Raw genomic sequence first — 25,261 nt, 5'->3', positions numbered from 1 at the left:
AGTAAAACAATCCTCATTTTCTAACATTTTCATGTAACACTTGATGTATGGTAGTCTCTATATGAAAACTCTGATAGGGTGGGAATTATTTTAATGCTATCAGAATGTGTATGTAAGGTATGTACCTTTGTCAACTTGTAGTACTTGCACATACCTTTGTCACCTCCACTGTTCTTGGGGTAAAATGTAGTCTGAATGTTCTGTAAAAATGTCAAGTGTTTCATGTAATGCTAACATAGTACTCAGTATTTATAGTTATAAATAAAGTTATAGCTTTAAGTAATGGAATAGCTTCATAAGTGCTAAACTGCTCTAAGGAAACTGTTCTCCCTTCTGAAGACACTTCACAGCGCTGTGCTCTCAAACTTCAGACACTCGGACCCATTTGGTATCTGTGGAGTTAACTAAGTTAAGCTTACTGCCAGTTAGCCTCTTTCACCAGGAATGCAATTTGTGTTTACCTATATAAGGAAACCTGTTCCACCTAAAGGAGCTCGGCAGGGCTGTCTGCGAGAGGGGCGAGGGCGAGCCCACAGCGCGGCGGGTGGGGAGAGCGGGCGGGGGCAGGACCGGACCGACCGCAGCCCCCGGCGGCGGCACCGCAGCGTCGCGCCCGCCAGGGAAGGACTGTCCCCCCTCTTCTTCGGCTTCGGGAAAAGAGAAGAAAAACCTGTCAGGGGGAAAAATGGAGAAGCAGGTATGTCAGGCCGATCCTCGCAACTGGAGGGTGACGGAGTCAGGGTGCGGGGAGGCTCGAAAAGAGACTTGCGCTTCCAACTGTTGTTCCCTCCTAAAATGGCTTGTGCGCTCCATGGGGCTTGCGGAGCAAAGCGGGAGGCTCCTGTAACGCAGCATCTGCGGGAGCAACTCCTATAACTTATCTGACATTCGATGTGCTTCTAAGTCGGAAGTACCTTCGTTTTACAGAAGAGATTATCAAACTTTCTTTTCTCTGATGGAACACAGATGTGAGCTGAGACTGGAAATAAGGCTGAGATGCTTTGGTTAGCTAGCTAAACCTCTGCAAATCCATGGTGTTATCATCCTAGTGTGTCTGGGAAAAGAAGTCCTCGACTTTTGTGTTTATTTTTTTCTTAATCTTAAAATGTGTGTTTTGTAAAAGGTGCACTCCTTTAGCATTCTCGGGGTTTTGGAGTACTTTATTTGGATGTGTGTGAATGTTGCTAGTCAGCATAGCTGGAATGTGTTTGTTGGAATACAGGGAGTTCCTACAGTAATAAAGATTTTGCACCGAGTTAAAAAATAAACTTCAAGTACTGTTCCAGGAAATGTAAGCAAAACATGTTCTACCACAATAGGGATTATCCCAATTCAAAGCAAGGATATGTGTTTCTTAGCAAGTATTTGCATAGTATGATACCTTTAAAACAGGCTGCGGGTAAAATCCTCACAAGGATCAAGAAATTGTTCCCTGAAGATTTTAGTCAAGACATAATGAAAAATAAAGTTGAAACCCTATTTCAAACAGGTTTCTAGTTGTAAGAATATTGCTGTGCAGTCCTTCAGGATAGTTACTGTTAAGTAGCAGTATGCTCATTGTGGAAGTTTATTCAAGTTTTATGCAGTTTTGATATCAAACATAGGAATGGAAAAAATATTTTCAGTTGATCTCTCTAAATACCTTCTAAGAAAACAAGTGTGCAGAGAACTAGTCAGAAACAGGTGGAGTGCATTTTCAGAATGATTTTTTTTTCCTAATCTTAGGAACAGAGACATACAATTGCTTTTCACTTATTTTCATGGCTATTCATAGTTATATGTACACAGGCATATGAATACACTAGTTATGGGAGATAAAGCCACATCTTTCCTAGCAGTCAGAGTGGGAAAGTAAAATGCATTCCTATGCCTAAGGGTGTAGAAACTTACAATGAAGATTAGTTTTATTTAAAAACCCTATTCCTTCTAAATAGTTCTAATTTTAAGGAATGAATGTCTACCTGAAATTAGTAATTTACTATTACCTGGTTAAGGAACAGTCAGAATTAATATTCACTTGTGTTCATACAGATTCTCATTCATTTCTATGTAAGATTTTTCTAAACTGCTGACTTTGAATGTTTAATGAGATATTAATGGGAATGACACAGAACTGCTCTAGTAGTTTCAGTAGAGACTTTTATAGGAGCATCAACATCACAAAGCAGAAGCAATTTCCTAAACACTCCTTCAGGACTGAAGCTAATGGGTTCATTGTCATGAAGCACCTTTGGTCTTGCTGGAAGTCACCATGGCAAAGAAAGCAGAGCTGGTGGACTAGAACTGTAAATCTTACTTGTCATGCTTCTCATCCTGGTGCTTTTGTGGATAACCTTTATTATTCAGAATTGAAAAGGAGCACAGAGAAAGGACTTTTAGCAAGGGTGTTCGTAATCAAAGTGTGAATTTAAAGGGCAAGAGAAGACTCCAGGGAAACATGCTGTTAAATCACCTTTTTTCAAGTCTCTGCAGTTACCCCCATTAGTTTGTCTAGCTCTGTTACAATTATGAGTGGTCTCCTGATTTCCCAGTGCAAAGCAAGGTAGAAACCTGGTTCAAAGCCTGTGCAGTATATTCTGATGTGATCTTACTGTGTCCCAGGATCTGAGCAGCGATATGTGTGGCCAGGCTAGTGCAGAGCTGGTCCTGGCTGTAGCCTGCCTGCCCCTAGATGAGCTTTGTGGTTGTGACTCTTCCAGGGAGACAAGGGTGGTGTTGGCTTTCATCCCTTTCTGCCACAGTACATGTCTTGTGCCCTCCTCTGCCACCCACAACACGTGTAATGATGTGGCTGCAGAACCTGCAACATCACAGTGGGACCTGTCTAAAACCAGTGTCTGCTCTGGGGTTTTACCTCAGCTTGATGCTGTCTCTGTGGTACTGCATAAGTTTTTGTTGACCTGGATGCACAAAAAGCAACTTCTTTTCAGACCAGAACTCATGGCTGGGGGATATATCCCAGGAAAGATTTATCTTTCTTTACAGTAAGAAAAGAATTGCAAAGGAGACAAGGCCATTTAAAATATGGGATAGACCTTGTGCTGTATCTAAAATCACAAAAAAATCCAGTAGCTATGACTGGATGCCCCTTCTCTGACCTGAGCTCATGCAAACCAGCCTCCTACCCTAGGCATGGGTCTCTAACCTGTCTTAATAGGTGATATGCTTTATTCACTTATTAAAGAAAGAACTAACATTCACTCTGACCCCATTTAAAGATTATTTTTTTCATTAATTCAAGGATTCTTTTCTATCAGTTTTAATGACAGAGCTGTGTTCAGGGTGCAGTAATGGTATTGTGTTGGACTGTATATTTTGAAGATGAGCATACTGAACCCAGGCAAAGGCAATGAGCCACAGCAAGCCCATGCATACACCTATGGTGACAGGTTTAGTTGTGTAACTGAGACAAAACTGAAGGGAAATAGAAATACTTCAACTGGGTATAATTGATAACTTGAACTAAAATTATCTTTTGCCTCCATGTTCTATTACTGATGGGTTAATTCATGAGAACTGTTGTTCATTTGTCACTTTTAAACTAGAAAGTTCTTCTTGTATTTAGCACATAATATCATAAAATTTTTCTTTAGAAATGAAAGAACTTACTAAATGTCTTCAATGTTTTTCCACATTTAGTAATCTGCTCATCCTTAAAGCAAAGTTAGGGCACTTATTTTTTATGTTTGCTTGACTTACATCCATCGTTTCATATTTACTTTCATTTAGTGATTTGCATATAATTTGAAGCTGAGTGCTCTTACACATTGGCAGGAGGCAGTTGGGCACGTCATGTTTTTTTCTGGTGTCTTTACACTTATTCAATAAAATTAAAAAAAAAAGCCTAGCCTTTCAAAGTCATAACTGGAGAGCTTGGAATAATAAAAGAACATGCTGTACTAGTTGCATGGTCTCTTTACGATTTTGTTAAAGGCTTTACCATTCCATTATGCTATCATTTTGTAGTGTAAGCATTTTATATGGCATGTGTGATTTCATTGCCCTTAAGCGACCTTAGTAAATTCCTTATTTCCCCTGAAGCACATGCTTGATTGAAAATTGCCATCTGCAGTTGAAGAACTCTAAGCAAGAGCTCTAAGAATAACTCAAAATGGAGATGGGTGTCCAGAGAGCAAGGCAAGATCAATTCTTCTGTAGCATTCACTGTATTTATTGCATGAGGTTAAATCCTTGCTTTGAAGATGAATGATAAGGAATTAAAGGAAGGGCACTTTTTCTGCCTGCCCAGTTCATCTGCCTAATGCTGGTATCCAGAGATCATATGCTCCACAAAAAGTGTTTGTTACCTAATTGTTTTTAACCTTGTCCCTCTTCTTTCAGCCTTGGGTAGATGTATTTGGAGTTTAAAGTTAAAAATATAATTCCAAATCTGAGCTAGGCTTTCTAGTCCTGCAGCTGTCCTCATACCACTGTGCCTCACTTGGCTCTGCTTTGCCACCATCTTTGAGGATACGGTTAGGATGATTGCAGTCTGCAACCACAATCTAAAAATGAGATGACGTGTTCCCCATGAGAAACCTCTAGCTTAGCATTGCATTACAGCTCGTGTGAGCATATGTGTTTAAGAGCCATGAAAATGAAGGAGGCAAAAAGCTGGACAGTGTGAAGCTGAAGATGCTTTCTCAGATGGGAGGACATTAAACTGTGCTTTGGATTAGAAAAAGAAGTCTGTGACATCTGTATATTTGTTCACTATTGTGTAATGTAATTGTTTAGGACATGAAAAATGCAAGTATTTTAATTAAAAAGGGTTGAGTAATGTAAAAGCATGAAAAGTCTGTGATGAAGATGTGAAGCTGCAGTTTTTATCCTGTCTTCCTGTGCGTTTATTTAGTCCAAAAAGTTCAAAAAACTACTGGTGTGAAAATAAAGCCTCCCCAAATTCTCTAGTCCTGTGTTATCTTGAAAGTAGTCTTATTTATGAAAGCTTATCCTTTGAATCTATTTGTTCCTGTGTTAATTCCTTGTTCTGTTTCAAAATTATTTATCAGGTTTAGGGTTTTGGAATACACAGCACTTTGAGACTCATATGGGGAAGGTATTGAAAATATACAACATGTGTTAGGGTTTGAATATACCAGCTGCTTAGAATGTATTTTCCTGCTGTTTTGATGGTTTTTTTTCCCTTTCATTAAAAATACTAGCATTAAATCTAGCTTCCGATGGTGTAGCAGTTAAGAGGATGCATAAACATTTCTTGGCAAATTTTGTGTGGTTCCATGTTTTAGTATTTTTACATGTTACAGGTATTATATGTTCAGCAAGACATTTAGGAACATACTTGAGGCTGAAAGTCTGTACGTAAGCAGATACATGTTTCCTAATGTATCTACATCTGAGATTGCAACACATGTTCCCTCTCATTTGCACCTAAAACCTCTGCTTTTTCTTTTTTTTTTTTTTTTGTAAAAAGTTACTATTCTCATGTAATTGTGTCCACACAAGCTGGAACAACTGGTATTTGCTTTTAGGTAAATCAGTTAATATTCACAGAGTTTTCCTTCAAAAAACTGAGATCCTCCATTTACAGGTTTTTGTAAAACTCCTTTAAGGGTCGAATGTTAAATTGCACTTTCTCTTGTCTTTGGTAGTTTCACTCGATGATTTTTCTATTGGTCCCCTGGATGTCAGATTTAGGGAGATGGTGTTTTAAAAAGGCAATTGCTTTTGTTAGATATCATTAGATATACTAAGATTAGCTTCATTTGGCATTTTATGATGTTCACATTCAGTGGTATGAGCAAAATGCCATTTTTAACACCTCGTGCATAGTTCCCGTCATTCCAATAGGCTGAGAGCACTCTTGTTGGTAACACACACTGGATTGCAGAGTGCTCAGAGTATCAGTTTGGAAGTGTTATGACTTGTCTGCCATGCTCCTCCAGTGATGCATATGCTCCTGCTGCTGAGTTTCTAATGCTTCTGTTTTGTAGATGCCTAGCCTGGAAAATTCCATATAAAACCTCAGATGAGGCCTCCCGAGGTGGATTTTTCGGGCACATTTAATTTCACTATGTATGAAACAGTGTTAATATTCCTGCTATGTTAATTGTCTAAAATGAGCCATTATTTTATGATACCATTCATCAGTTGTCTCCTTCAAGAGAAATTCCACATGGTTTTAGCTGAGGAGTTTAGGCATTAGCAGTTAATTAGGAATTCTTACGTGGCAATGTACCCACGGTGATTTGGAATATCCTATTGGTTGTGAGTCCAAAGTTATGTAGCTGCACTTAACACTCCAGTGGGCAATTCTGGCTATGTTGCATTTTGCCTTTGATATGTTGCCATGCCACCACCGTTAAAGCAGCGCTTAGACTGCAAACATCTGTTTGCTTTTATTGCACATGTGTTGCTTAAGACTTTCAGCTTTTACATGATGTGAATCACTGGACTCTACTATGAATTATTTAACAAATAAACCTTAAATTGTGTCAATAAAATGTTATGTCCTACAGAATGACACATATGACATATACAGAAGGCAAAACTGATAAGTTCGTGTCTGAACTTGCCAATATTTCATATTTTTGTGGGTTTTTAATGGCTTGGAGGGAATCATGTAAATGTGAGTACAGAGGGAAAGATGATGGGAACAGAGAAGTTCACTTGATGCTAGAAAACAAAGTGATGAAATCTCTATATCTTTCATTCTAAAGTCTCACCATAATTGTGACATGAATGGAACACTTGTAAGAAAAAACACACATTTTGATATCACTGTATATGCTCTGCAGTGCTCTGTTCAATGAACAGGATACCTGGATTTTAAAATAAGTTTAACTGTTAATCTCAGCAATTTTTCAGCAATACCCCATAGGTAGGTTGATATTTCAGAGAACTACCATCTTAGTCCTAGTACGTACCATTCCACATTACTGGAATACAAAACAAGATTATTTTGGTTTAGATTAATGAAAGTGAGTGAAATGACTTACAGTTGTTGGCTTGCATTTTAATTTTGGAGGTTAAGCTAATGTGCCTTGAAGGTTTTAATTCTTATGTTTCTGTTCTGTGAAGAGTCCTATTTGAAGATTTTCTCTGTCACATGAGAACTAAAGACACACAACATAAGAAGAAAATGGAAGATTACAGTTGAGCGGAACCATCAGCTGAAAGGCCTTTATTCACCCACAGACATTTTAAAGTTTTGGGGTATGCAGAATTACTATAATAAGATAAAAATTAAAACAAAAAGCTCTCTAGAAAGGGCTTGCAAAACCAAAAAGTTTAATTGATGGAGTCAGTATCATCTGCCAAGTTTCCAGTACATCACCCAGGCTGAGGGAGCTAGAACTAAATTTGAAAGTTATTTCACTAGCTGGCAAGCTGGTCTGAAATCAAGAAGATATAATGGAATTAAAAGAAGCATAAGTTGCTACAGTCAGAGAAGAAAACGTAACTTATTTATAGAAAATGGGGAATAATTCAGTCAGCAGGAGTATCTGTGGGCTACCGCAAATTAGAAAATGAATGCAAGTTGCTGATGAGAAAAAATGTTGAAATGTGAAAGCCATTCTGGGAGTCATTACTTAAGGTATTATAAATAAGAAGATGAGAGGTAATTATTTTACCCTGTTCCATTGTGTTAAACCCCATCCTGAATTGTTCATCCAGTTTTATATGTGATACTTTAAGAAATACAGACACAAACTGGAGAAAGACTGATGGAAAGCAAACAACAAATTGTACCAACATAATGTGACATAGATTGCAGGAACTGAGTGTGTTTCACTGAAACCCTGGATTCCCAGCATATTCTGTACAAGCCTTTTATGAACTAATATTCTGTCCATCTGCCTTCACCCAGAGGACCAAGGAGGAGCTGAGCTCTCCCTGATGACCACTTCTACCTTCGTATGAGAACAAAAGCTGAACTCTCCCAGTTGCAGCAGCCATCCCCAAATCTGGCAACTCATTAGTTTTACTATCAAAGTGATACTTGCATAAACTCAGCTTGGCAAACTACAGTCTAGAAAAGAGAATAAACTGGCTTGTGATACGCAGACAGGATTATAAATACAACAGCAATTAATTCTTCATCTCTGTTGAGGATGGAACAAAAGGCGATTTGCAGTAATGGTGGTTTTCATTAGATTTTAGGAAGACCTCTACAGCTACAATGGTATTTAGGCACTGGAATGGGTTACCCAAAGAAGCTTTGGTCAGTCTTTGGGGGTTTTTCATGGACTAAGTAAATGCCTGTTATGGAGGATCAAGGTGTAGTTGATCCTCCCTGTAAGCAGGGAATGACTCCGTGAAGACCTTTTCAGACTTACAGTGCTTTACTCAGGGCCGTGTCCCAACGCCACAGCAGTGCTTACGCTGGGCCTGCATTTCCCCTTTATGTCCACCTTATGCCTCCAGTTCCCACACTCTAGCCAGGTGCTAGTAGATCAGCACAGTGAGACTCTCTGGTGTCTCACAGATGGCCCTTATCTGCAGAGTACAGGCTCAACCCTAGACTGCTATTATGTCTACTGTCTATTTGACAGTGGGTGTCCACTGCTACCCTCTTCACTGATTCCAATACACAGACTTATTTCTTTGGAACTTGGAAACTTTGAATGACTACTTGAGCTTCTACCCCGGTACTAGTCTCAAGAGTTATTGCTAATGCTCTGATTTTAATGTTAGCATTTAATAACAACAGAGATTACGTGAATTAAAGCAAAACCTGGGTTAAGAACTGGCTGGAGGGCTGGGCCCAAGGAAGTGGTGGTGAATGGTGCTGCATCCAGTTGACGACCAGTCACTAGTGGTTTACCCCAGGGATCAGTGTTGGGCCCCGTTCTGTTTAATATCTTTATCGATGATTTAGATGAGGAGATTGAGTCCACCAGCAGCAAATTTGCAGATGACACTAAATTGGGGGCGAGTGTCGATCAGCTGGAAGGCAGGAGGGTTCTGCAGAAGGACCTGGACAGGCTGGAGAGTTGAGCTGATTCCAACAAGGTTCAACAAGGCCAAATGCTGGGTCCTGCACTTTGGCCACAACAACCCCCTGCAGCTCTACAGGCTGGGGACAGAGTGGCTGGAGAGCAGCCAGGCAGAAAGGAACCTAGGAATTTGGATAGACAGGAACTGAATATGAGCCAGCAGTGTGCCCAGGTGGCCAAGAAGGTCAATGGCATCCTGGCCTGTATCAGGAACAGTGTGGCCAACAGGTCCAGGGAAGTGATTCTTCCCCTGTACTCAGCGCTGGTGAGGCCACACCTGGAGTGCTGTGTCCAGTTCTGGGCCCCTCAGTTCAGGAAGGATATTGAGGTGCTGGAGCAGGTCCAGAGAAGAGCAATGAGGCTGGTGAAGGGACTGGAGCACAAGTCCTATGAGGAGAGGCTGAGGGAGGTGGGGTTGTTCAGCCTGGAGAAGAGAAGGCTCAGGGGAGACCTCATCACTCTCTACAACTCCCTGAAAGGAGGTTGTAGCCAGGTGGGGGTTGGTCTCTTCTTGCAGGCAACTATCAGTAAGACAAGAGGGCGTGGTCTTAAGCTCTGCCGGGGAGGTTTAGTTTAGATATTAGGAAGAAATTCTTTACAGAGAGGGTAATCAGGCATTGGAATGGGCTGCTCAGGGAAGTGGTGGATTCACCGTCCCTGGAGGTTTTTAAGATGAGACTGGATGTGGCACTTAGTGCCATGGTCTAGTAATTACGGTGGTAGTGGATCAAGGATTGGACTTGATGATCTCAGAGGTCCTTTCCAACCTGGCTGATTCTATGACTCTACGATTTTAATAAAATTATGGCAAATGTGTGGGTAGTTACACACACAAAATCACTGCCATTTACTCTATGAAATAAACTTATTTTTCTCTTAATATATAGGTCATGTGGAAACAGCACCATCTCTGTAGATGTAAACCAAGCAAAAATGTACCTACTGCAAATAAGTGTGGGGACTGTGTTAGTGGAGGAGAGGAAACTGCTCTCCTAAGCACTGAATCAAAGTAGGCAGTAAATTGGATGGTTACATGACAAGGTTCTCCTTGGAGAACAAATTGTAGTGTTTGGTTTATTGTGTAAAATGTGTTATTGATGTGCTACGGGCAACAAATGAGTACACCTCCCATGTTTGTGTAGCAGTGCTGAATTATTGATTACTGTCAATCGATGCTGTACCATCAGAGTGCTATATCCATTAAACTCACTACGAAAATACATGGCATAACATTCGATCAGTAAGGTCCCAAATTAAAGGCAATGATCCAAGAAAAGGAGAATGTAAAAATAGAAAAGAACCAATGGGGAAATGGAAGTGAGATTTAATTCCTTCTACCTGATACTTCCCATAACCTCACTCTCATGACTCAGCCTTTCTGAAGTCAGTTGTTTTGTGAGATGGTGATTCATGAGGTTGGTTTGCTAAATGAATTCCTAACTGATGGTTAAATTAATCATTAGTGTCTAGGTCATAAAATGGCAAACACTGAACTGCTGACCTTCCTAGAATTAGAAAATTAGCTCATATTGTAATTTTAAAAAATAGGTGAATATTTTTATTAGCAGTAAACCTTTTTACTATCACAAGCATTCACTTTAACTGGTCCACCTATTTGCTTGTCTTTGAATATTTTGCTATAATGGGGAGGAGGGTGCAAAGGTGTGACAACAAAGATATCTGTTCACAGAACAAACTACCTTCTGCCACCCTGTTCAAAGTCAACTCTCAGTGACAGAGGATGAATATGCTCCGCTCCTTACATGGTTGGGGCTGTTCCTCAGAACTTCCTTTTGAACCAGTATGTAGCCAAAGTGGCAAGATAACCACTGAGAATTTCACAGCTTTCTGGGTAAAACCTATGTGGTTGACTGGGGACTCTATCTTGCAAAAGTGATGCTGTAATGCATTCTGCTCATTCCTGCTGGAAAGTTACTGTCTTCCACAGTGGTTTCAGTCTTAATTCAATCCTTATTCTGAGAACAGGAAAGGAACGTTGTCTCAGGCAGCCAATGTGTAACTATTGAAAAATATTTGTTTTTTGAAGGCAATCATTACTATAGCTTTCAATTGCTGTCTTTTTGAGACAGCAGTTATTTCATATTCATAGGTAACATTACTATCTGACTCCCATTTCTGAGGTTTAGAAGTTCTGCATCTAAAAATATTTTGCAAAAATTAAATTGAACCAGGCTACTAAAGTATTCAGTAATTTTAGGCAACTGTGTAGCCATATGTCTATTCTACCTCAGCTTTTGACAATTTGCCTAGAGGAAAATAGTCTTTAAAATGTTTAGACAAACTAAATCTAAAGCTAAACTTGTTTGAAAGATGACATTCTTCTGAGTAAGGTTCAATATTTCTCCTAGATCAGGACTGTCTGTGGTTTTTCATGGTTTTACATTCTGAAGATAGATGTCAAAGTAAAAGTCTCATGAAACATGTGACAAAAATCTCTTGTCCAGTAATGTACAAATATGGAACCAATATTCAATAAAACACATCCTGTACTTTCTAAAGAGCTGTGTCTCAGTATTTTTCCTCCACTGGAATAATTTAACACTAGATTAAGAAAGATGTGTGTTGTGAATTAGGTTTTGCTCAACTTCTAGTTGAGGTGTGATTTTAAGCTTTGACTGTTGTGCCCTCTGTAATCACTACCTCAGAACAAGATCTACAACATCACCGTTACACAGGATGATGGGCTGCCCTCCTTGGATGTTGGTAAACTCCACTACCTTTCTTTAGTGTCAGTGGATAGTTTCATTTGCTTGGGACTTTCTTCCAAGGGTAGTTGCTGAACAAAGCGTATTGATTTACAAGCACAAGAAGAGATGCTTTAGGTTTGATCTTACTTTTATGTTACTAACTTGCCCAGGAAATGCTAGATGTGTGCTAAAGACTTTTCTTTCTCCCAAAGAGGAAGTGCTATGGCCACAAGGTGACATATCTGTGTGAATATAAACTTATTTCCTCCCATAGTGCCAGTGTCACTGGAAGAAAGATGTCACAAAAATCTGGACTTTGTGGTCTTCTGGTGAGAGCTGTCACCAAAGGAAGCTGTGCCTTTGGTGAGAGCTTGTGGGCCTAACTAACATAATTCTTCATATGGAAAACTAAGACCAAATCAAAATAGGCTTTCAATAGCCTTAAAAGCTCCATGTGAAGGTAGGCACCTCCGTAGGCTTCTGGTACTCTCATTAACTTGGGCCTCTTGAGTCACAAATAAGTGGAGACAGCAACTAGGTACTGACATGTTTGTGTAAGCATAGAATCAGATTTGTGATTTTTAAAAAAAAAAGTTTGTCCAAATTAATCAGTCTTTCATTGTAATTGTTTGGTAGGGCCAGACTCTGAAGAAACCAGTTTTATCATTTACAACTGGTTCCTATGTCTTATGTTTAAGCCACTGGAGGCTTTTCAGTATGGGGTGAACTGGGTTGTATCTGTTCAATGGAGTGCTGGGAAGGAGACAATGTTACACATTCCCACCTAGGAGACACTGTTCCCAAGGCCTTTTCTTCTATGACTATGAAATTGTGGTCTAACCGCCTTGGAGGATTCTTTGTGGTAATACTTCTGTTGCAGCTATGGTTTCCTTTCTCTGAATGATCAGCATTTTCAAAGCAGTAATATTAGTCTGCCTGCAATTCCTATGGAAGAAAGGGTTATCTTGTGAACTACTGGGAGCAGAGAGCTCTGTATTCATGGGACCACAAGATTTCAAGGCTCTGAACACATAAATTAGTAGATTAGTCCATGTAAACTGATATTGTCGTCATTCTTAAAACCTGCAGGTGCATAATGAAATCTATGTTATCAAAATTCATCAACAAGAAGGAATAAGAGCTGAGGGCAGTTTTTCTATTGTTTCCTATATTCACTTTTTAATACCTGCCACTGCTTTCTCATGCTCTCAAACGGGCAGAACTTTTTTTCTCATGGTATGCTGAACACATGCTCAAAGCATGAGAGACCTTTCTGTTCTCAACTGCACTAATTTAGTTTGTTTTTTAAGTTTCTGTGAAACTATAGAGGGGAAAGGGCTTTTAAGATACTGTAAAAAGTGAAAGGGTCTTGACTTTTTATGTCATGCCTTGTTAGAAGCCCACACTTGGTTTTGGACAATAGGATTCCAGACTGTTGGCTTCTCTCCAACCAAAGTGACTTATGGCTTTACTCTTAAAGGAAGAGATCCCAGGTGCAGGAGACTTAAATAACAAGGAATTTACTGTTAAAACTTATTTTTTTTCTATATCATGTTTCTTTTTTTCTGCCTAATGTAAGATAGGCATAATTCAATCTAATTTACAATTGTAATGCTAAATACACTTTCTTTGTGACTCTTCAGGTAACAAATACTGCTGTGCCAAACCCCACTGTTCATGCATTTTATAATACATAGGGACACTCATTCTTCTGCCTTTCCACAAAAAAGACAAAACGTCTTTCAAGAGATATTCTTCACGATATATGTTGTTCTAAAATGAAGATGTACACTAATAAACTGAAACTATAGGACCAAGACTTCCTTTTTCAGTATGGTGTAGCTTTTCCAGTGCAGTGTTTATCTGCTATAAAGAAAGGTGACTGTAAAGAATGTAACTGTCTGAAAAGATTTCAAAGGCACAAACCAGGAATTATTTACAGTGTTTAATCCCAGCGTGTATCAAAAAGGATGTTGAACAAGTATTACAGAAGCACTCAAACTGTGCTGACCAGCATACAGAAATTAATATATAGTGTGTGACAATTTTTGGAAGAGATCTGTATCCAATTATAAATTCCTCTTTGGTTTATGATTAACATTTATGTGGAGTAGTCTTCCAAGGGAAGTGGTGAATTTCTGTGTACTCAGCCATTGGAAAATGAGCTCTGGGAAGTGTTTGAAGGCTGTTTAGAAGGATCTGAAAAGAGCAGTGATGTGGATGTGATGACATGGTGGAGTTCCCATGTCTCAATTCTGACTTGCATTTTGACAGTTCTGCTGTTGCAGAAGCACCAGGATGTGCCAAATTTACAGCATTCAGAGCATACAAACTCCTTCCTCCATCCTTGTTATTAGAGGATTTTCAGATTGCATTTTTTTATTTTATTTTTTAATTTGGAAATATGTATACATTGGAGAATCAAGAGAATTTTGTGACAGTTTCAACAATGAGGGAGTCCCTTTTCAAAGTACAAAAAATAACAAACTCTGAAATAGCAAATGTCCCACCAGTTACATCACTAGGCTGGGTTATGAGAAAGAAGCACCTAGGTATATCACCTTTTTTCTCTATTTTATGTGGTGGCAATAGAACCCACCGTGGCCTTTGTAGCCTGCCTATTAAAAACACCTCAGCCACTTACTCAGAAATGCAAATAGCCATATTTCAGATTTTCTGAAGCTCCTGTAAGAGGTCCAGTGTAGCTCTGCACCTCGTACAGGCAAATCTTGGCCAATACCTGTAACCATGACACTCAGTGTTGCTTTCTGAAAATAGCTTGTTTCTACTTGAGTAGCAAAGGAGAATGAGTTATTTAGATACTTCTGCTTCACACTGGTTTATTTATTATTTTTTCATTTACTGTTTTTTATTGAAAAGATGAGTTGGTTAAAACACTTTTTTTGAAGGATTGATTAATTTTGACTACACTTCTATTATTAAAAGGCTCTTCAGTCTTAAGAACAGCCAGTAAAATGGGGCGTTTGGAGGAGAAACATAGAAGCTAGCTTCAAAAGTGAAGAGGATTATGTTTTCAGTTCTCTGATACAGGCTTTTGGAGCCATATCAAATTATTGACAAAATGGGATTTTAACCCTGAATCTGTCATGTCTTGAATGGGTGACCCAGTTATTGGCTGCTATGGATTTCTCCCAATAGCTCATAATGTTCCATTTTGTATAATAGTTTAATTTTTTTTTAGAAGGGCTCAGAGCACAAACCTGAGTGTTGTAAGCATTTTATGAGTCTGAAGTGAGTGTCTTTTCTGTTGTCTTTTTTCCTTTCTGTTGTGTTTCTCTGCTTCAGACCAGCATAAATTTACTTAGGTGTAAAACGAGGCATTTCTAATAGGAAAACTTTTTTGCCTAGTTCTAGCTTTGCCAGTATAAAGTAATTTGTCTCAAAAGTATTTTTCCTGTGCCTCCTTTCTTTGCAGTAACTTTTAAAAAACTCTAGTCTGTTGGAATTATAGCATGATGCAGCAGGTAAATGTGGTCCTACAAGGCAAATAGTTCTGCAGCAGCTATTCTATGAGGGATGTTGAAGGGACCTTGGTTTATGTCAGACTTGTGCAACTGACAGCTTCTTATACAATGCTGTTATGTTCCTGGAACAAGTTCAAATTACTTTTAGTGTGGGGCCCTTAACCATGTGAACTACCAGCTTTACTCTTGTGTACCACTCAGAAGTGACTGGGTTAATAAAAAGGCACTGATGCCTCTTTTGAACCCTTTCTTTTGAATGACTGTCCCAATTGATCCACGGCTTCATTAGCCTGTCTCCTTGTCTGGGGCCCTGAGCATTTGTCCTCACTTTTGCAGATGTCGTTTTTGCTCAGGCTCTGATTCCTTTATTTGGAAACCTGGTCACTCTTTGCTGAAAGCCTGTGTATTTGGTAAACTTGAACTCTGGTTAAGCAAGGCTTGTAGCCTGTTAAGGACAAGGTTCCTTGAATCTAACAGCTTTACCTATTGTTTTGCAATTGTGTGCGTGTATGGTCACACTGAGAACTTGTATGTCCCTCACAGTGTAATGGAGTGCTGTGGCCTACACTAGGTGTGTCTGCACAAGCTATTTGCGAAGAATTCATATCACTGGCCAGTTTTACAGTGTTAAAGGGCTTATTCTCTCTCAGAATTAAGTGATGCAAAGAAATTACACGTCACACACAAAGTTTCAGTGTTTAAACAATTTAAAAGGGTTAATGAAAGAATAGAAGATTTGAATTTAGTTTGAAAAAGCACTGATGCGTCATTCCCATGGGAAACAGGGGAAATGTTAATAGAAGGAGACAAATTTATTGTAAATATTACTTGCTATGTTAGGTCATTTGGACCAGAACAGGGTTATAAGGCCCTGAACCTGCTAACACTTACCCACTTGCTTAATTTTACTACATAGTGTAGTCCTGTGTAGGTTAGTAGGTCTACTCATGGTAATAAAACTAATCATGTAAAGAAGTAGTCTTTGAACTGAAGCTCCATATTTGATCCTCAATACATCAGGAAACCAGTAAAGGGTTTTACAGAATGGCTTAACACACTATACTGGCAGCTAGATGATTTTTTTTGTCTGAATTTTGAACAGATGGCAAGGAGCCTGTAGCTTGTAAACGGAAAATATCACAGTAATACCTCCCTGTAAGTGTAGCATAGAGTGAAGTATCACTGCAAGGATGCAGGAAGAGTAGAGTATGAAGTATTTTACAGATGTTACCTTTCCCTTTTGCTCTTTCCACAGTTCTGAGATTGCGCTGCCCAAAGTTCTGAGATTGTCAAAACATTTTTGGTCCAATGTTAAAAGTTTTTCCCCTCCCTTTACCTATCACAATTTGCTAACCAGCATTTTCATGCAACATTTGGAGTGGAATGTTGTAAAGTTATGTGCTTTTAGTCTGTAAAACTCTGGACTTTGTCCAGCAGACCGTTTTTATATGGCCTGGATCCTTTTCAGACAAACAGGATCTGCACTAGGGTGCAAAATTGTAGACAACTGATGCATTCTTTAAAATAACTACAAGTTGGCTCTCTGCCCCTTCTAGGAGTCTGTTAAGACTCCCCCACTGTTGCCTAGGAATATATTTTTTGAAACAGGAATAGTGAGTGCCAACGAAGTAACAAGTTTAAAAGTAAGCTTTCTTTCCTGTGGCAACCTGAGAAATTTTTGGTAACTTACTAGCCTTCAAAGTAAGATCGGTAAGGACACTTAATGTTTCTGGATCAACATATGTTATCTCAGGGACTAAGTATTTTTAAGATTTATAAAAGGCAAATGTGTCATAAGAGGTTTTTTCCTCTTTACTGATAGACTAACTTCCAAATCTATGATGTCATTCCCAGCAGAAATTTGTTACTTGATATGTGTAAATTACTTCAATCTAAGCCTCCCCCAGAAACGTTCTGCTGCAGGTAGCAACTCCTGTGTGCCCATCTCGAGAAAACTCTACTCCATCTCCTTGCAAGGATTTATTACTTGCATTATTTCCCTGCTCCTTCATATTTTTTGTCCTGTATTTCTAAACCCAGAACTTCTGGATCTTCGTTATTCTCTGTCTCTTTTACCTGATGGGATGACCTTAGCTCCTTCCATTATCTATCTGTTCCTCACCATAGCTTTGGCAGTAGCACATGAAATGTCTTATCTATCTTCACTGTTGGATTCAGCTAGGAAATACTTAATTGAAAGAGAAAAGTACCTACCATTGCTGGTGGTAGAATGGACAACAGAAGGCTGGATGTCTTCTTTTTATTCTCTAAGGTAAACAGGTATGTCTCCCTCAGCTGTGGGTGAGAAGAGGGAAGGTTCTACAGAAGAAGAAAATGATGAGTGACAACTGCTTTTCCCCTGACCAGTTAGCAAGGAAACATGGTTCCAGATTATCTCCCATTAACATGTCTTTTTAGACTTTAGATGGGAAATTTGAAATTACAAATATATCTGCTTCAGCATGAAGTAACCCTTTGGAGTACTTTTTAACACTCTTTGCTAAACAGCAATCCTAGAGATGTTAGCAGAGACTGAGTGAATGTCCTCCATGTGTCAGTGATGTTGAATAGGAGTAACTACGGCTAGAAAGTGTGTCATATTTAAACTCAAGCCATTTTTTAAATTCCAAACTTCCCTCAAGTGATTTGTGTGAGTACGTGCTGATTTTTGTCCTAAGGTTGGCAGGGAAAAATTGGACTCTGGTACTGCAACATCACAAAATTGCATCCCAAATGTGCAGGCATAAGTTTTATGAAGTTTTTCACAGCTAAGAAAAGTTGTCTCAAACTAAGCCCTCTTAGAGTTCCTAGTGATGTGTACTATGGCTCTAGAAAGATATGTAAACTCAGATTGCCTTTAAAACTTTTGTGGTAATGGTGTTGCCAAACTGAACATTTGCAGAAGTGGTTAGGTGCTTTGGTCCCTTTGAATTCATGGAGAAAGCCACAGTCTACTGCCAAAAAACTGAGAAACATAACAGCTCAACTGCTTGACAGTGTTTGCTACAGCTTTGTTCCTTTTCTTCTGAATATAACCCGGGTTTGCCGGCAGTAATTATAATTTTGTACTGGGCCTGGCTATAGTAGGATATATTTTTTCTCATAACAGCTCATATGATACTGTGTTTCAGAATTTTGACTGAAATAGAACTGATAACACTCTTAATACTCTAGCTTTTGCTGAACAGTGTTTGTACATCATCAGGGTCTTCTGTGTTTCTCATTCTGATGCCCCAGGGAATAGATTGAGGGTGGGGGACACAACCGGGCAGATGATCTGAACTAACTAAAGAGGTATTCCATGCTGTATAAAGTCATGCCTAGCAATAAAAGAGAAAATAGGGAGCTTTAGGGAAGTAGCCGTCTTTAGCTAAGGAGCCATCTGGGTATCAGTCTACTCACAGGAGGGGATGAGAGATTGCTTTTGTATTGCTTGTTCTCACCTCTGCCTCTGCCCCCCCTTACCTCTCCCCCTCTTTCCTCTTCTTCCACTTATTCAATTATTTATTTTGTTTTTTTTTTTGTTTCTCTAGTTTGTTTGTCTGTTTGTTTGTTTTTTTATCTTGACTCATGTTATACTGGGGGGTTTTGGGTGATGAGGGAAGAGTGAGTGAGCGAGTGACTGTATGGTGCTTACCTGCCCACTGGTGTTAACACACAACAGCCATATTTTGCAGGATTGAGCTACTCATCCTCAGAAGATTCTGGCAGTATCCTTGTTTTGCTGCATCCAGATCTTCTGATTTGCACTCTTAAAAAGAAAAGATGTGTGCAGATGTGAATACACAGGTTTGTGTGTGCATCAACGAAAGAGGGAAATCAAATGCTGAGGTAGAACCCATCTGAACAGTCTTTTAGTATTAGCAATTCTTTTCCATTTATAAGCATTTTGATGGCTAACTCCAACAAAGGGCAAAACACTTTTAGAGGCTTATTTTAAAGTTAAAATTACTCTTATTTTCATGGACTCCTTGAAGTCCAAAGCTGCCTCACAAGTGGGCCATCTTCCATGTATTTTCTTTTTTTTCCTTCCTCCCTTTTACTTGTTATCTGTTATTTTTTTTTAAAAGTAGATAGATCTTGGTTATGTCTATATTCATTAAGTGACACATTTTGCTCTCTTAAATTGAGACAGTTTTTATGAATGAGAACTAGATAAGCAGATTCAACAGAAGTATTTGTTGCTGGCTAGGCATATTTGCTTTTATACTTTTTGCAGTGTAATTGTTAGAAAGACAACAAGGAGTGTCTGAAAGTGTGTTCTTTGAAGTTGCAAAATTAGTTGTCTTTTGAGCACACTTTCTGAGCACTGTCAAGTCAATGGTCTCTTTTAAAAGTCTGAAAACCGAAGCTGACAATCATTTTCGTGGTTTATAGAGTTGTAGAGGAAAAATATACTTTGAATTATGCTTAACTAAGATCTTGGAAAAAATAAATGAGGGTGTGACTTGGCCCTCAGTTCCACTGAGTAGAAAGAGAAGCTGTGCCTGTGCAATAACATACAGAATCTGACCCTTTACTTAATGAGGGAAATAAATGAAATTTCTGTGCTTTTTTGGTCTTCTACAAGTTCTTTATGATAATCATAACAGGAGGTGTTTTAAGTTTCCATTGCTAACTTTGTTATTAAAGTAACCCCCCCCAAATTGTATGAATGAGGGTTTTAATTTAAATATTAAAAAGAAACATAATAAGTAGTAAAGAAGAATTTCTGGCAGAAAGTAAAATCAGTATCACTTTATTTTTTTTAAATACTTTTCTTTCCCCCTGTGAATTACCCAGCATATTAAACAAGCAGAACATAGGAATGCTTCTTGCAGTGTTTCAGCAGGAAATATGTAGCTTTGGTTGTATAAAATGACAGTGCTCAGGAAGGTAAATGTATTGAATTACTCCATTAATAGAAAGGAGATGGTATTACAGTAGTTTTCCCCCAGGCACTGAGTTTCACAGGTGCTGTAATCATGGTGGGCTACAATGATAGGACTGTAAATGCAAAAATAACAATTTGCAATTAAATGCATTTTTGTGTGAAATGTGATAAATCAAGGGGTGGAATTTGTCAGACATCAATTCCCAAACAGCAAGAATGTTTATCTAAAACACAAAAACCCCACAGCTCAAATCACTATTTTCTCATGTTTTCACTCAGTTCACAAGAGAAATATTAAAAACACAGTTCTGAGAAGGAAGCTTTCGGTTTCTTTTTGCGATCATTAGAAAGCATTTGTTAGGTAGGCATATTTTTGGCAATATCTGTACCTTCATCTGTATGCTTTCTGAAAACTGTCGGTTTGTCAGGAGATGACACTATATTGGCGCCACCTGTCATTTACCTCAGTTTGGGAAGGGTAGAGTTGAGAAATAATTAAGGGAGCTCTTACAAAGAATTCTTCACACCCATCACTCTTGGTCCTTCAGAATTGTATCTTATAAGAGAGGATACTGGTGTTAAATGCAGCTTACTAGCTAGTTATCACTGCATTTTCTTTGATAATGCTAGAAAGTGCATTTTTGAGAAACCTGTAACTGAGAAACTGCAACTCTGCAGTGATAAAAAGATTACCTTACCCATGACCTCAATATTCAAAATCACAGTTTTCCTGGGAATCACACTTTCTTTGTGAATTTAAATATTGCAGGTCTTAACTTGTTTGCTGAAGAGACAAGTGTTTATCTTCAAATACAAAAGTAAAATTACAAAATGATGCATGTAGAGAAATGTGTTGTGAATGACCATCCAGCTTCCCTTGAGAAGTGATGTTTGGCCTTTAGGAGGTGCCCTAGGAGCACAAGTAGAATATTACTGCAACTACACTGTGCCAAGACAGCTTTGCCTGCTACCCAGTTCTGAGAAACCATTCCTGCACTGATGGTGCCAGCCATGACGTGACCCTCAGTTCAGGGGCTAAAATGTACCTGTCCTCTTTTTGGGTGCATGTAAGTTCAAAGTCTGAATGGTTCAAGCACTGAGCATGGAATCTCTCTTGTTAGCCCCTCTTCTGGGCTGGTGGTGATCTTACAAGGTGCAAGTCCTCCCCAGCTTCCTATGTGGTATTTATCTATTAAGATGTCAGTTGAACACGACCACTGGGTTAACAGGAGAGTCCATAAGCACAGATGAGGCACACTGATCAGTAACAGTAATATTTTATATTTTGCAGCATTAATATTCTTCAGAGATTGCCACATTTTTGTCTTGTATGGGCTAAAAAGTTCACCTTTTTTCTTTTTTAAACTTGATTCCCACTGAAAAGTAAATGATTAAACTTATATGGAAATTCTCCGTATCAAAACACCAGACAGGGCCTCTCTCATTTTCTTTTTCTCTTCATGGAAGTGTGTGTCATCCACCTACAAAGCATTAATTTTTCTCTTCCTGTTGAGTGCTCTGTGGATTCAGGGCCAAAGTATATAGGATACGCTCAAAGCTTGGGGTTATGTCTTCTGTTCCTAGTGGCTCACCCAGGGAGACAGGGCTATGGGGGACAAGATGATCTAACTCTCCAGAAGCTACACAATGCCAGGAGTGGGGAAGCAGAGCTCAGGTCCCACTAAATACAGTGCTCCTGGGTCATTTGTCCCTTGGACTATGAGGTGTGGGACCAACCCCATGGTCCATCCTGTAGGTGAGTTCGGAGGAGTGAAACCACAGGGACAAGTAGTTTGCTTCCCTGGGTGATAGTCCCAGAGACCTGGCTGTAGGAGTGGGTGACTTCAGGCCAAGGTTTACTACCATATACATTCCTGTTGCTTGAAAGCAGTTTGATTTACTGGAATGCAATAAAAATGCTTGAATGTAAAATGTAGGTGAAGAAACATGGTTAATATGTGAAGCATTAACTAGAATCAAGGAACAAATGTCTGTGGTGGGTGCAGGAGTCTACTGTGAGCGTCTGCAATGGAAATCAAGTTTCCATTCAGTGTGGTTCTGAGTGACAGCCAGGACACAGAAGGAAAACAAACAGTAACTATTATCTTCCTTCTGAAGCAGCTCCAAAGTGAATAAAAACACTGGTTGTTTAGAGACCATCAATTAAGCTAAAGAGTATTTAGAGCAGGTGTGGGAGAGATAATGAATGAAAAGAGAACTTTATAGTCTTGTATGTTTCCAACAGTTTGGCTTTTTGATGTTGTGTTTACTGGGAAGAGCATGGACTTGATAATTGAAGCCTGTGATTCCTTTATAAACGGTTTTTAGTTTAATAAACACACTGCAAATATCAAGAGTAAAGGTCTAAATGATGGGAACCTTAATGCCGGGGGATGTTTTATTTATGACTGCAGTAATATTGAAAGAACATTTGAACTTATGGATAGAAGTTTATGGTCTTGTTAAGCTCTGATTTATTAAGGTAGATACAGTTATGCAAACTTTCATGTCCTGAACTCCCTAGTGGTGTCTAGAGGGATTGCTTTGTATGAACGTGACGCCTGGGAACTTGAAAAGCCATTTCAGATAAAAGTAAGAGAAAAGGAAACATTAATTATCTTCACTTTATAGAGGAGAATCTGAGAAATAGAGGAGCAAGGGACAGAGATTTTACAAAAATGTACATGTTTCAACCAAAAGAAAATTTAATTCACTTTTCGTAAAAGAATTCCGAAGATGAAACAAGAAGCTGAACCCATATCTCCCAGTAGTAATTGAGGATTAGCGTGGATCAATGTAGCTTTTTTATCTCTAATCTTGGAAAAGTCTTTTATGTCCCCTCCTAAAATAGCTAACAGTATGAATTTTATCTTTTTGGGTTTTTTTAGCACCTCTTGTTCTTTATTCTTTCAAGATTTAGCTGTTAGTATTCTGCACTTTCATGCTCTCTGCAGTTTGTTCCCTCACTGAAATTTAATGCAGCTTACAATTAGTTTCTCATCTTCTTTGTTTTCCCTTCTGGAAAGGCAGCTTTACTCTTCAGGGCTAAAAATGGTAGAAAGGAGTACCTTGGGTGTTAATCAGAAGCACAGCCCCTGTTTACTGAATCACCGAGGGAAAAACACTTGATCCTTCTGGCCAGTTTAGTTATTAAACCTGTAAATAGGAATGTTTCTTCACTGACCACCAGATCCTCCATCCAAGCCAACTATCTCTTGGTAAATGTATTACCATGTTAAAACTTAACTGCTACTAACAGAGGTGAAGCAACACCATAAACAGTGAGCCTGTGAGCTGCAGTGGCACATGGAGCATGGCTATGCTGCATGAGGAAGACACTGATGTTGGGGAGAGTGCTACACACCTGGGGTGCTGCCAAGCAGAGGACGGGTGGTACATTTGAGGTAACATGTGGCACATGGATGCCAGGGCACTGTAGTACAAGATAATGCTGAGGCAGGGCTCCCTTCCAGCACCTCCTTCCCATCCCATACAACTCCACATGATGGCAAGGCTGTATCAGGGAGACATCTGGTGTAAATAGGTTTATGTCCTATTTCATACATCTCTTATGTTGTGAAAATCTGCATTTGATAAGGCCAACCAATCTGCCCAAAGTGACTCGAAGATGGTATCGTTGTCTATGGGAGGGTGGCGGTGAGAAAAGGAGGCTGTGTTGGGCGTGTGAGGGAAAGTTTGAAACTTCCCCCATGTCCAGCTGGCTCAAAGATGGACCTGCTGCTGGCTAAGGCTGAGCCCATCAGTGATGGTGATAGCACCTCTCTAACTTATAAGGAAGGAGAAAGCAGTTACTGCACAGAAGCAATTGCACCCAGAGGAGTGAGAATCTGTCAGAGAAGCAGCCCTACAGACATCAAGGTCAGTGAAGAGGGGGAAGAGGTGCTCCTGCCAGAGCAGATGTTCCCTTGCAGCCTGTGGTGAAGACCATGGTGTACCAGGCTAGCCCCCTGCAACCCATGAAGGTCCATGATAGAGCAGATATCTGCCCGCAGCCTGTGAAGAACCTCACACCACAACAGGGAGGTGTCCAAAGGAGGCTGTGACCCTGTGGGAAGCCCATGCTGGAGCAGCCTGTTACTGAAGGACTGCACCCCATGGAAGGAACCCACACTGGAGCAGTTTGTAAAGGACTTCACCCAGTGGGAAGGACCCATGCTTCCTTCCCCTGAGGAGGGAGTGCCAGAGAGAACATGCAATGAGCTTACTGAAACACCCTTTTCCCTTTCCCCCTGTGCCCCTAGAGGGGAGGAGGTAGAGGATTCATGAATGAAGTTAAGCCTAGAAAGAAGGGAGGGGTGGAAGGAAGGTGTTTTTAAGATTTAATATTAGTTCTCATTATCGTACTCTGATTTGATTGGTAATAAACTCAGGTAATTTCCCCGAGCTTGGTCTGTTTTGCTGATGGTGGCAACTGGCGAGTGATCTCTCCCTGTACTTATCATGACCCATGAGCCTTTCACGACATTTTTCTCCCCCCTGCCCAGCTGAGGAGGGGAGTGACAGAGCAGCTTCACTGGGCACCTGGTGTCCAGCCAAGGTTAACCTACCACAGAGGTTAATGCCAAGAAGCTTGAGGTTACTGTGTTGGGTTTTTTTCTCGTCCCTCCATGGACAATCTCCCTGAGAAATCCCAACAAGACACTGTCTAGTCCTAATTATTGAGAAGAACTTCTCAATACTGGGAAGGATTTAAAAGAAAAATATCAACTGCTGCTACCAGCAATGAAGCAAACATTCTCAGTGGTTTCATCCCATGTCTCACTGGGAAGAAAATAAATCCTTTGTAGAGGCAATGAGGTTACCTGAGAGTCCCTGTGTTGACCAAATGGGAAGGATGATAAGAGGATGAGTTTTAGGATAAACAGAAGCTGGAGCTTCGTGGACTGGTTAAATTACTTAAACATCACCATATCTGTAACACAATCAGGCATGCATAAAGACACATGGGAACATAGAGTTCTTTACCATGGTTGGACTTTTATTAATGTAAAAAAGACAGAGTTCTATTTCAGTCAAGCATAATATAGTTTGCTGTTAAATTCACAGTTACACTGAACATGTATTTGTACATTTGGTTTTAGTTTATCTCAAACTGCCTTGCCACTTGTTTTTAGTTGATTCCAAACTGCCTTGCCATTTTTAGCCTTAAATATTGGCAAAATCTATAGAACTCTTTTTTCCCCCAACCAAATGATTAAATGATCCTTATCTAGT

The 25,261-nt window shown here is 39.6% G+C and overlaps 1 protein-coding gene across 1 annotated transcript in view; it reads left to right on the top strand.

The window, feature by feature from the left end:
• Positions 1-611: 611 nt before the first annotated feature.
• MID1 (midline 1) overlaps positions 612-25,261 on the top strand; it is a 242,841-nt gene continuing 218,191 nt past the window's right edge. The window contains exon 1 of the mRNA XM_027675158.1: positions 612-697. The gene's annotated coding sequence lies outside the window, so the exon portion shown is untranslated. The remainder of the gene's footprint in view (positions 698-25,261) is intronic.

This window comes from Neopelma chrysocephalum, unplaced genomic scaffold (assembly GCF_003984885.1).
Source record: "Neopelma chrysocephalum unplaced genomic scaffold, ASM398488v2 Primary Assembly neopelma1_25, whole genome shotgun sequence".
Lineage (NCBI taxonomy): Eukaryota > Metazoa > Chordata > Aves > Passeriformes > Pipridae > Neopelma > Neopelma chrysocephalum.
This window is presented reverse-complemented; position numbering and strand designations above follow the sequence as displayed.